General features: G+C 40.2%; 1 protein-coding gene across 10 annotated transcripts in view; it reads right to left on the reverse strand.

Annotated features, from left to right (window-relative positions):
• SPPL3 (signal peptide peptidase like 3) overlaps window positions 1-13,323 on the reverse strand; it is a 65,543-nt gene that overhangs the window by 26,808 nt on the left and 25,412 nt on the right. The window lies entirely within an intron of this gene.

A 13,323-nucleotide genomic window follows, 5' to 3' on the forward strand; every position in this document is an offset into this window, starting at 1 on the left:
GCCAACTAGCTTCTAGAACAGCCAGGGGAATCCAAGATCTCAGACTGACACTCTAAGCAACACAACACTCTGGCTCTGCAAACATGTAGCATAAAGATTTTTATGTAAAAAGCTACAGCATTAGGAAATAATTCCTATACCATTTAAAATAAAAAGAAGTTTCTTGACACATATATATGTACTCTTCATTTTCTCCAGTGTTTAAGCTGACTTCTTCTACAATCCAAGGGTACAGTTACAAGATAAAGCTCTGAATAATACACACACAATCCTGAATGTCTGTTCGTAGCAGTTCAAAATGCCTTGGAAGTTTTTGCTACTTTTCCTTCAGTTGTCTTCTCCAGAACAAAATCCTTCTCAGTGGATGTTGGGCAATGTAGAGAAGTAGTAGAGAAGGCAGAGTAGGCAGTACTACACATCATGCAACAATGAAAGGAGGGGCTTGGTCCTCTGGGCCCCATCTACAAACCTTCCAAGGGCACCTGGTACACTAACTGTGTGAAACAGGATGCCAGATTGGATGGATCACTGGCCAGATCCAGAATGGATCCTGATTCTGACAGAGTTGACAACTGGTAATTTAAAACATTTCTTTAAGGCCAAGGAAACGTATTATTCATTTGTTTTATAGTAAGAATGGGTTATAAAATGAGCTTCTGCTGCCTAAGCAATCTAAATGGCAAATATCAGATTTTTATCTTGCCTCTCCAATCATCATCTTAGCACTCAAAATATTATTTTTACTAGGATATATAAATATAAATATTTAAAATTCAAAACCAAAGTCCAAAATGCACAAATAAATGGCAGAACAGACACTGTTTTTATTTATTAATTATATTTTATGCCGCCCTCCCATACAGCTCAGGGTGGTTTACATACAACGTTGTGGGGTGACACATGGAACAACCTAAGCACAGAATATAGTCAAAAATAACATCAACAATAATCCATCTGTCACTAAAATTCCAGTTGCTAGTTTAAATTATTCACACTTTGCACCAAATAGTTAATTTTATAAAACAAAAACATTTGCTTAACCTTTCAGACTGTATAAAACCTTACACAGTGTTTAATTAAGTATGATTTTAGTAACTCACTGGGAGACTAAAAAGTAAGTGAACGCAAGTGAGAACGGCCAGACAAAAAGACAGGAATTGACATTTAACTATGTTACCTAATTCAGCCTTTTTCAACCTTTGGACCATGAAAGAGCCCCTGAAATAATTTTTCAGATTTCAAGGAGCTCCAGATGTGATGGCAACTGGCCACACACACGCCTGCCACACCCCCAGAAGTGGCATCACTACCCACAGTCTTAGGCCTCCTTTTGTTCCCCACCACCACCTTTAGTACTGCTATGGTGACTCTGTCTCACGAGCTGAGAAGACAGCCCAGACTCTCTCTCCTATACCATGTCACTTCAGAGCTCCTGAGGACTCCTTTCATAGATCCCTGGTTGCGAATCCCTGACCTAACTGAAATGGTTCAAATATAATGTATGAATCTTTCAATGTTTCGATTTGCCAAAAATAGTTGATTTTTAGAAATGAAAAAATATTCATGAAAAATATAGTCCTATATCACTACATGAAAAGCCTTGTGCTTGCACACTCCCCTCTTTTCCTTACATGGTTGAAGACAGTACACAGCAAACCACAGATGTTAGTGCATTTGAAAATAGCAAACTATGGTTGATACTCCCCCTCTAACCCAGGATTTTAAGACACTGTTTTGAATCCGTTTTGCAATCTTCAATCTAAGGGAAAGTGCATAACATTGTCAGCTATGAACACAAGACCAAACTACGGTTTGTGCAAAATCACATTAATTGAAAGGTTTGTGACAGGAGAGCAGAATGTGCAAGCCCAAGACTCATCCAAACGTGAGTTGCCATTATGTCTAAACAGCCTTAAAGTAAAATGATTTTGAGAAAGCTGAATGTGGCAATACAGTTGCTGTGCCTTGTCAAAACATCCGATTCTAACCTATGGCAATTTAATCATTGCTCTTTTGAGTAAGAAATCTTTCAATACAGCTAACGAAGTCTGATGGTGCTGCTAACATCCACATCCTTATCAAGCTTGCAGAAAATGAAATTGAGACATCCCACCCAAAAGCATACAGCAATTATATCAGAGGCAAAAACAGGCAGAATTTATCAGCATTTCAACAGCCTATTTCATGGCAGATTCAACAGTATTCTGTGATCCACAGCTGTTAGAATCTCCATCTCACATCCCAATCTTTCAGTACTTTATGTCCATGGCAAAGAAGATTTACCATCAATTCTGTGTTTTCCAGATTTCAAAGGATACTCATATCAATGTTGACTACCAGCTCAAAGAATCAAAGAATCATAGAATCATAGAGTTGGAAGAGATAGTGTATTAGGGCTGATCCTGCGTTGAGCAGGGGACTAGAGGGCCTGTATGGCCCCTTCCAACTCTATGATTCTATGATTATACAACCTCCAAAATTCTTTGTAAGCAATGCCAATCCAAGGTTGAAGGTTGCTTGTGTATCCACTACTTCCTCTTGCTTTCTATTCATGAACTTTGCCTAATACACTTATAGTTTCCATTTTATATGTTTAGTCTCTCATTCTAAATCTTTCTAAATCTGTGGATTGCAGAGGGAACACAACTCAAATCAGTTCAATCTGCCGATCACATAGCAAATACCCAACTTCCTATTACTGTTTGATATAACTTTTTTTGCAATTTACAACTCACTTCAATACAGGATGACAGTTTTCCTTTTCTTATAAGAAGGGCAAAAGCTCATGCTCAAGACAAGTTCCAGCAAAAGGCAGAAAGTTTTCCAGAGGGAGACAAGTATATACATAGGCACAGTTGGAGACAGAATGTCTAACGTTTTATCCCCTTCCATTTGCATTATGTCAATCTCTAAATCTAGAGATTGCAAGGCAGCTGTATGGAAAACCCAACCAATAAAATGAGATGCACAATTTTTGACTGGTCATGGTCACCACTGGCCCCAACTCTTCTTCTTGCTCAGTTCATACAGATAGCATGAACACAGAGAGAGCTTGGTAGCTCTCTTGACACCAGACAATGGAAGATATTCTGAAGGAGTGATAATCTCCCTCACTGAATTCAAAGATCTCCCTTTCCCCTACGTTCTGTGTGCATGACTAGGCAAGTTGACAGCAAATCAGAGTTTCTCTGAATTCCTCGCAGGGCATAGATAACACAAAAGCTGGACTCCAGAATGATTTGTGGCTACTGCAGTGACCACATTTGTAGAAGCTGGAACAGATACATAAAACAAGTTTGCACTTTTGCAGTGGAAACTGTTGATATTACCTAATCTATGCCTAACCATTCTCCTTGGACAACTCATGAGACTCAGTAGGGTACAGAGGCTGGAAAGCTGCACTAGGATCTAGAAGACCTGGGTTCGAGGCTTCTCTCTGCCATGAAGTTCACTGAATGAGCTTCAACCACCATTCTTTACCTGACTGCAGGTAACTGTCATTTCTACATGACATCCCTTCCCTTGAAGGAAAAAAAAACATCCTTATAATGGATCATCCTTTCCCCCCTCATCCCCATCTTCATTTCTTTTTATCCCCTTTCTGAGATTCCTTTGCAAAGTGAGGGGGGAGGGACTGCATCTGGCCGTGCTTCCTCTGGCAGCTATTTTGGATTCAGCACTGTTTCCTTTAGCAGCCATTTTGGGGTGGGGCCCACTCAAAATTCCAGAAATGCCCACATGTCATAAAGGTTGGTTGGAGACCCGAACAGAGTGTCAGGCTAGTATCTGAGAGGCACAGATTTGTGAAGCAAACTTGTCTGCTAACATTTTATCCCATATCCCATAAATGAATTCTATAGCAAGAAAAGCATTTACATTTATATTGTTGTGCACCTATCTGTGTAGTTCAAAAGTGGTGGTGGTGGGGAGTTTTCCATGTGAGCTGGGAAACCCCAATGTTTTCCAAAGAGTTAAATATATGGATTAGCTAGTACAATGTAGGTCCTTTTCCATAAGACAACACTCTCAACCAAAATCTCCGGATTGTACAGCTCGACCACCATTGATGAAACAAGGCCCCTTTCCCATTATATTTCTCCCAAGTTATCTGAAACTGAGCTTATTATGTGTTTAAGACTTACTGGGCTAAGATACTATCTGCTCATTAACTTAAAAGCTTCCTTCCTTTTATTACAGAAAGACTTAGAAGAGAACACAGACCAAAGTGTTAGAAAGATTGAAGGAAATGTTTGAATCCAAGTTAGAGCCCCCAATAATTTAGGTAAACTTCCTTTGAAAGAAATGATTATTCCTAAATTTTCCTCTCAGTTACCTTAAGTACTGATTTTTTTTGAACATACAAAATATTGGATTTGAACATCTATGGACAATGGTATGGAACAGTCTTGAAATTTATTGCATATGGTTTCATTACTTAAGAAAAGTCTTCTAATATATAAAAAAATAATTTAGATTAAAACAGATTTCTTCCATATTTTAAATGAGCTTTCTAAGGATTAAGGAGTGGGATATGAAATCGCTGACTAGCAATTTGAGGGGGCACAATTTTATCCTTTATTTGCCACATATCAAGTATAGCTTATCAATAAATGGGTTTTATTTAGCTACTGTGATGTGCGAAGTCAAAGAAATTCTTCCATATCTCTCATGTTCAATACCTTTATCTACAGTTCAAAACTACCTGATGGGTACTAGTATTTATCTTAGTTTTTTCCCTCTTATATATTTATTTACAAAATGAATATCCCACCTTTCTGTCCTTACAAGGGCTGCCAAGGTATTAAACATTTTAAAACATGACAAAATTTCCTTATAAAACCATTAAAATACCCCTCCAAACATAGATTAAAATAAATTGTAAAAGTCTTCAAATACATATAAAACAGTGAAAATACATACAAAATGTAAAACACTGGCTAGGAAGGAGGAATAACTGAAAGGATGCCCAATTGAACAAAAATAGACTTTCCTCACTGGCCGATGACAAAGAGAGGATGAAGGACGCAAATCTCTCTGGGGAGAGACCTCCAGAGCTTTGGTGCTGCATATGAGATGGCCCTCTTCCAGGATGCCATTTGCCTATTCTCAAATGACAGGGGGTATCTAAAGCAGAGCCTAGAAAAGATGACAGGGTCTGGGGCAGGTTTATAAGGGATTAGGAAGTCCTTCAGGTATACTGGTCCCAAGCCATACAGGGCTTTGAAGGTCAAGACAAGCACTTTGAATTGTGCCCACAAACTGTATGCCAGTGTAAATGGGCAAGACTAGAGTGATATGGTTCTTATGACCCACTCTAGTCAACATCCTGCTGCAGTGTTCTGTACCAATTGAAGTTTCTGAACATTTTTTCAAAGATAGACTCACACAGAGCACATTGCCGTAATCCAATCTACATGTAACTAGGGCACGTACCACAGTTACCAGATCTTTTCTGCCCAGGAAATGTCACAGCTGGCTAACCAGTCAAAACTGATAAAAGCCACTCAGTAGATCTGGGTACATGAACAGCCCCAAACAACAGACCTGTTCTTTCAAGTGAAGTGCAATCTCATTGCAAACAGGTACATCAAATCCCAGGTCAGATTTTGGGTTTTAAGAAGTGACACTTCTGTCTTGTTGGGATTACATTTGTTTGTCAGCTTTCATCCATTCCAAAACTGCCTCCAGATACCGGTCCTCTCTCAAATCAGCCAGAAGTGCGAGACAGAGCTAACCCAGCCCAAAGCCCCAGATATCCTCACCTAGCAGTTTCATACAGAGCAAGGGAGCAAGACGGAACCTCATGGAACCACATAGGCCAAAGAGCTGAACAGCAACCCCAGCACCACTTTCTGAAAGCTATCCTCAAGGTATGACTAGAACCACCTCACAATAGTGCCTCCTAAAGTCAATCCACGCAAGCAGTCCAGAAAGATACCATCATTGATAGCTCTGAAAGCCAATGAGAGGACCAGGAGAATTAAGAGTCACACACCTTCTATTCATCTCCTCATGTAAGTCACCCACCAAGATGACCACTGAGGTAAAGTAGTGTGCTGGCACTAATAGACCACTTGTCCAATCCAGCAGGGCTCCTGTTATCTTAAATGTATCCAAGACAACTGCAAAAAGGGGTCCAGTGTACCTCTGAATCACTTTCTTTTATTTAATCATATACTGTATGTCTGTAATGCAGTCAGGAGATCCTAACATTGTCTAGCAGCCAGGCAAGAGACATTCAGAGGCAGCTTGTCTTGCCTCCCACTGCATCACAATCCTGGTATTCTTGGAAGTCCCCTTTCAAGTGCTAGACAGGACCAACCCTGATTTAGTGTTTGAGATCTGATGGGATTGCCTGGGCTATCCAGGTCGGGCAGGCTCCTTTGCAAATCTCTTCAGAGAGCCTGTGATTAAACATTTGCTACTTATTAAGTCACCCTAAGCATCCAATTCCTTTCTTGTGAATATATAATTCCAAGCAAAACTATCTACCCAGAACTGGATTCTGTCAAACGACCCACTTTCTAGGAGAGTAAGGTATTGGAATTGTGTCTGAGTATTATCTATGTACAGGAGAGTAACATATCCGCATACAGCATGAAGTATAATCCGGGCAACAGCTAGAATGTACACAACTTAACTTAAACCTTTACATAAGGTAAAATCATAACAAAGGATTAAAGTTCGAAACATCTTGTTCTGTTCCTTAAAGGTTGGAGCATGTCCTCCTAGTTAAACATGTTGAAAGGGAATAATGAAGATGTTAAACTCATTGAGGTCAATGGAGCTTATTTCATCCCTTTTCACTTTCTCTACATTTCCTTTTTAATTCTTTGTCAGCAACCCTGACTTTCCTTCACAATTTGCTTATAAGCACCCTTAGCAGCCAGGAGCTCTTTCACCAAACTATTGGTCTGAAGCTGTCTCATAAGTCTCAGTTTATGGGATAACAGACGTCTAGCAGCCCTACAAGCTCTGTTAAAGCAATTATTTCTTGGAACTGCTTTATAAACAGATGGCTTAAGTAAAAACAGATAGAAAATTTCCATCAATCTAGCAAAGAGACCAATCCCCTTTCTATGGTCAATGAAAAAGAAGAAAAGTTGGTTTTTATATGCCACTTTTCTCTATCAGGAGTCTCAATGCAGTTTACAATTGCCTTCCCCTTCATCTCCCCACAACGGACACCCTGTGAGGTAGCTGAGGCTAAGAGAGCCCTGATATTACTGCGCAGTCAGAACAGCTTTATCAGTGCTGTGGCTAGCCCAGGGTCACCCAGCTGGCTGCATGTGGGAGTGCAGGGAATCAAACCCAGCTCACCAGATTATAAATCCAAACTCCTAACCACTACACCAAGCTGACTCTCATTATCAATGTATAATAATTATACATTATCAATGTATAATAAGTCTGACATTCTTTTGAGTCCAAATCTACTTTCAAACATGAACCTAGGGGAAAATCTGAGTGGAGTGCCTCAGGAATCTGTCCTGGGCCCTGTGTTGTTCAACATATTGATTAATGACTTGGATGAAAGAATAGAGAGGGTGCTTATTAAATTGGGGGGGGGGTAGCAAACACACCATAAGACAAATAAGGATTCAGGATTATCATGACAGGCTGGGAAACTGGGCTAAAATACATTTTAATAGTGAAAAATGTAAAGCTTTGCATTTAGGTAGGAAAAATCAAATGTATCACTATAGGATGGGTGAGACTTGTCTTGGCAGTAGTACATGTGAAAAGGATCTGGGGGTCGTAGTAGACCATGCACTAAACATGAGTCAGCAGCATGACTCGGTGGCTAAAAAGGCAAATCGAATTTTCGGCTGTATTAAAAGAAGTATAGATCACACAAGCTGATGCTACCACTTCACTCCTCTCTGGTAAGACCTCTCTTGGAGTACTGTGTTCAGTTTTAGGCGCCACAACTGAAGGAAGATGTAGAGTAACTGGAGCATGTCCAGGGTTTGGAGACCAAGTTGTATGAGGAAAGGTTGAGGGAGCTTGGTCTATTTAGCCTGAAGAGAAGATGACTAAGAGGTGATTTGATAACCATCTTCAAATACTTGAGGGGCTGTCACATAGAAGATGGAGCAGAGTTGTTTTCTGTTGCCCCAGAGGGGTAGACCAGAACCAATGGGTTGAAATTAATTCAAAAGAATTTTCAACTCAACATCCATACGTTTCTTATAGTTCAGTGGTTCTCAACCTTCCTAAAGCCACGCCCCTTTAATATAGTTCCTCAAGTTGTGGTCAGCCCCAACCATAAAATTATGCCAGTGTTCTTTCACATAAATTAAACTGAAACTGACCAATGGCATGAAGATCCATTCTTCATGATTGTATATATTCCCCCTCCCCGGGGGGTTTCTCAGTTCAGTTCTGCCTCTTGTTCCACCCAACCAATCTTGGTCTTTTCCACTGCTCCAGAAGAACTGCTCTATCTCAATCTACCCCACAAGGCTTTGTGTGGATGACACCCCCCCCAGCCAAGCCGCTTACCCTGCCGCAACCCCTGTGAAAGGGTTGTTTGACCCCCAGGTTGAGAACCACTGTTATAGTTAGAGCAGTTTCTTAGTGGAACAGTTTTCCTTAAGAGGTGGTAAGTTCTCCCTCTTTGGAAGTTTTTAAGCAGAGACTAGATAGCTGACAGAAATGCTGATTTTAGAAACTTAGGCAGAATTTCTTCCAGGCCAGGCTGGATTCTGGAGATATTTGGTGGAAGGACCATCCGGGCATGAAATTGGAGTCACTATGGATGGGAAGGTAGTTGTGATGCATAGAGAGCAGTTATCAGGAACAAATAATCTCCTCCCAAGAACTCACCAATCCAAAAGTCAGTAATTAAAGGAAGAACAGCAAAACTGACTAAACAATAATCTACGATAGAGCCCTGGCTATTTTCCTAGTTCCTATTTAGAGTAGTCCATCTGTTGGTTAAGAGTACAATTAAAATCATTGTCCAGAAGACCTATTCCCACTTTGTAAATTACACAGAACTTTGTCAAAATGGTTTAGCCAACAATGAGAGCATAACATACTTTGAGGTCACAAATTTCCTTTCAGGAACAAGGACTTTCATCTTTATAGATGCTGTTACACTTGATCGGACTTGTTCCTAGAAAAAATGCTCAATGGCTGTGTAAGGACCTTCTCACTAAAAAAAAATTGCTGGTTAAACCCCTAATATCAGGGCAGTTTAATTTTTTTATATGAGCAGGCAATTTGGCCATGTACAGATAATACCCTGAAGTCAAGGGGTGTCATGTACAAATAGTCCGAGCTTATGGTCAACATATATTCTATATAAACAGGCTTATCTTTCCCTCTGTAGCAAGCTCCTACATATTCAACCACAAACAATGAAGAACATAACATGTCTTAACAATTTATATACGACTCTCAACCAGCCCACGTCTCATCTCCTTCCCTTGCCCAATTAAAAAACAGCAGGTCCAATTACAGGGTGTAGTTGAGCCCAGGAGAAACTCTAAAGAGCTTTATCCCTCCCATCCGGAGGCCAAATGAGAATGCTGTATGCACACCCTACTCAGCTGCACTCAAAAAAAGCCATAGATAACTCAGCACAAACAGATGAGGAGCTTGCTTATCTCTATGTTAGCAAACAGATTCTGCAAAAATCATTTATTTTATATTCTGGATCAAAAGAAACCTTTAATTTCACACTTGTATCGAAATTAACTCTGTTTCAGTGATGCAGAAGGTTTCACGAATATCTCCGGGATGTGCCAACGGCTTGCTTAGGAGTGATCAGATTGAACAGATTGTTTCCCATCACCGGTACTAATCATCCTTCAACTCCATTAACCGATTCAGCCAGTCTACCAGGAAATTTTCCATATTCCAATTGCACCATCACTAGGCCCCAGAAATGCAGGTTGTTCCACTGAGACTGATTATCCAAACATTTAGTTGTTCAATTGCCACTCCTTTGATGTACTCTAACCCATAAAGCGCTTTCTGCAATTATCAAATCTCACTCTGAAGGGTGAACTCAGCTCTACTGCTGCCTGTGCAGTTTTTACCATCTCATCAAGGTTGCATGAAAATCCTCCACCTTTCCTGAAAGTAGATTTTCTGATCTAATTTAATCCAGAGCTCAGTCTGGTGCTCTTTATAATCCTTCCAAGAGGTTTTGCAGCTCCTCTTCAGTGATTGGCATTGGCTACAGACCAACTGTGGTATTGCCCTCCATATTATTTTTCTCTTGACCACTGTTTCCCTTTGATTCTTCAGGAGTTTGAGAGCTTTTTCAGAAATGCCTTTAAAGTTTCTGCTTAAGAACACTTTCTTTGGCTGATTTATCAATTTAATAGTTTCACTTTTCAGCTTTGCTGAGGCTAATGACCAAAATTAGGGATGGAACACTACTGACACTACTGTTGTCCAAGTTTTAATTGTAAAAAAAAGCAGTTATCTTAAGGAGATCTTTAAAATAAGCTCAAAAACTATGTCAGGTTTGTTGATGTTATTGAACTAGAGCAGTGGTTTCTAAACTTTTTCAGGCTGCCACTACCCTTGGCTCTCAAGCCACATCTCTAATGCCCCCCCCCCCAGCATACAAACACACACTCTTTCCTGGTGTTAGGTTTCCTGCAAATTCAAAGCACATTATATTGCCAGCACTTCTTTTTTTGGTTGTTGTGCAGTGACCATATTTTAGTCTTGAAAAAAAACATATATACATTCTTTTCAAAACCCACTTTGGGTCCTCATTAGGGAGAAAGACAGATGGGAAAAGAGAGAGTGAATGAGAGAAGCAAGTAATGAAAAATCCCATGGCTAGGAGCAGAGAGGAGAAGGCTTTTCCAACCTCTCAAAGATGGAGTCTTTTAGGGATGGGTTGCCAACTGTAGGTTAAGAAATTCCCAGAGATATGGGGTGGAGCCTGAGAAGGACAGAGTCTGAGGAGGGAAAGGAGCTCAGCAGAAATATGATCCCATGCAGCCCATCTTTTTAAGCTGTCGTTTTTCTTAAGGAAGCTAAGCAAGGTTGGCCCTGGTCAGCCCTTGGCTGGAAGATCGTTAAGGAAGGGCAGGATCCCCACTATCCTGAGGCAGGCCACTGCAAGCCACCTTAGAACATCTCTTACACGGAAAATGCAATTGCAGCAGGAAGAGTCAGACTGCTGCTCCCCTGCTGCCTTGAATTCCTCACACACACCCCGAATCCTTTCAGCACCCCAAGAGGGCATACCATCCACTTTGGGACCCCCTAAGGAAAAGAATTCAAGGGCATTTAATATACTTTAACTATTCTTTCTCCTAACATTCAATAACTCTTTATTTCGGGACAACAGAAAATCCCATCAATTGTTACCTGCAAAGTTTCATCTATGTCAGCCATAACCCCAAAAACACTGATTACATCAGTTTTCTTTAAAAACTGCCATATTATGACTGCATATCTCTGAAGATACTAAAGACCTTTTCTTTATAAGAAAGAGTTATTTATGCGTAGCAAATGGAAGAAAGGAACAACCCAACTGTCCATATGGAGGGGGAGGGACACATGCATACCCCAGTACACACACACCCCTAACACACTTGCTTTAACAAGTACTGATTATGCCGAACAGAAATTCTCACAGTTGAATAAATGCACGGAAGTAATTATACGTTTTTGGAAGCAAAGAGACATTTAAAGCAAAAAAAAAAAGCAAAGTGGTCAACTTTAAAAGTAGGCTGATAACATGTTTACCTCATTTGCCACAGTGTATGGAATTGAAATCTTGAATCATTTATACATTGTTGCATAGAAAACACAGACATGAAAATATTAGTGAAAATGAAGCTCAGTTTCTTCTGAGACATGTTTTTCCTACAGTCTCATCAATACAAAAAAATTAAGGCTCTATTAATCTACAATGTATTTAGAAGCAATGTAAATCTGAGCTAACCTTCTACTTCTCTCAACACGCAGAGATCAGGTAAGAATTAATCCACCAGGGATTTTAAAAATCATGACTCACTTTAGCTAGAACCCAAAACTTCCTATTAATCCCTGTTTTTAAAAAAAAAATCTTCAAAACATTTGACATGACTTTAAAATACAACAGCAGCACCATCCTAAGCAGAGTTATACCCACTGACTTCAACAGATTTATAAGGGTGTGATGATGCTGCTGCTCAGAACTGCACTGTAAAAGAACTAATTAGAGTAGAGAAATATCTGATAAAATTCAACAACTCTATTCAATAGAATTGATTACTCACTGAAAAGCCCAACAAATAAAGGAATACAAAAACATTAGTAGAACTATACTAAAACAAACAAACAAAAAACCAGTAAAGCATAAATTCATTGAATTTAATGTCACCTAGAAGGAGAAGGAGAAGGAGAAGAAGAGTTGGTTCTTATATGCTGCTTTTCCCTACCCGAAGGAGGCTCAAAGCGGCTTACAGTCGCCTTCCCATTCCTCTCCCCACAACAGACACCCTGTGGGGTGGGTGAGGCTGAGAGAGCCCTGATATCACTGCTCGGTCAGAACAGTTTTATCAGTGCCGTGGCGAGCCCAAGGTCACCCAGCTGGCTGCATGTGGGGGAGCGCAGAATCGAACCCGGCAGGCCAGATTAGAAGTCTGCACTCCTAACCACTACACCAAACTGGCACTACACCAAACTAGTGCAAAGGCAGTTATTTCATCATTGTAGTCAGCTAAGCACTAATTCAGTCACAGAGATAAGAGTACACACCTTGTGAATATGCAGTACACACATTATAAAGGAAGTGATTAAATACTTATTTTCCACATATAGATACAACAGAGAGCTGGGACTAGTTCATGTATACATTTAACATTTCAAGGAGGCATTATCACTCCAAAAGCTCCAAAGGTAACTTTAAAAAATCCACTGAAATATCATCCAATGATTCAAATAAAAGCACGTCCCCCCTCCCTTACTATAACATATGAAATGGCCAGCTGCTGTAATTGGGACAAGAGAATAAATCAGGGGGTTTAAATCTCAAAAAGTGGGTGAAAAAGCACACGGGCACTGGAAGGGACTAGTACAGTAGCTCCAACATGGCACCCACCAAGAAGACTCATTGCACTTGCTTGTTTGTTAAGTCTCAGGGATAAAATCTTAGGAAACTTGAATGCAACAGAAACAAGCAGAGAGCTTTAAGTTGCTATCTGCTAACTACCTAGCAAAGCGCAGATGCCGTCCCAGCCAGGCCCGTCACAACCACATGCTCTTAACTTGGCAAAAATCATACACTTTCTCATACTTGGCTTGGAAATCTTTTCCTCTGGCTCTGCAGAAAATAAATCCTTCCCTTGGAACTGTGAACTG

This window comes from Paroedura picta, chromosome 13 (assembly GCF_049243985.1).
Source record: "Paroedura picta isolate Pp20150507F chromosome 13, Ppicta_v3.0, whole genome shotgun sequence".
Classification (NCBI taxonomy): Eukaryota; Metazoa; Chordata; class Lepidosauria; order Squamata; family Gekkonidae; genus Paroedura; species Paroedura picta.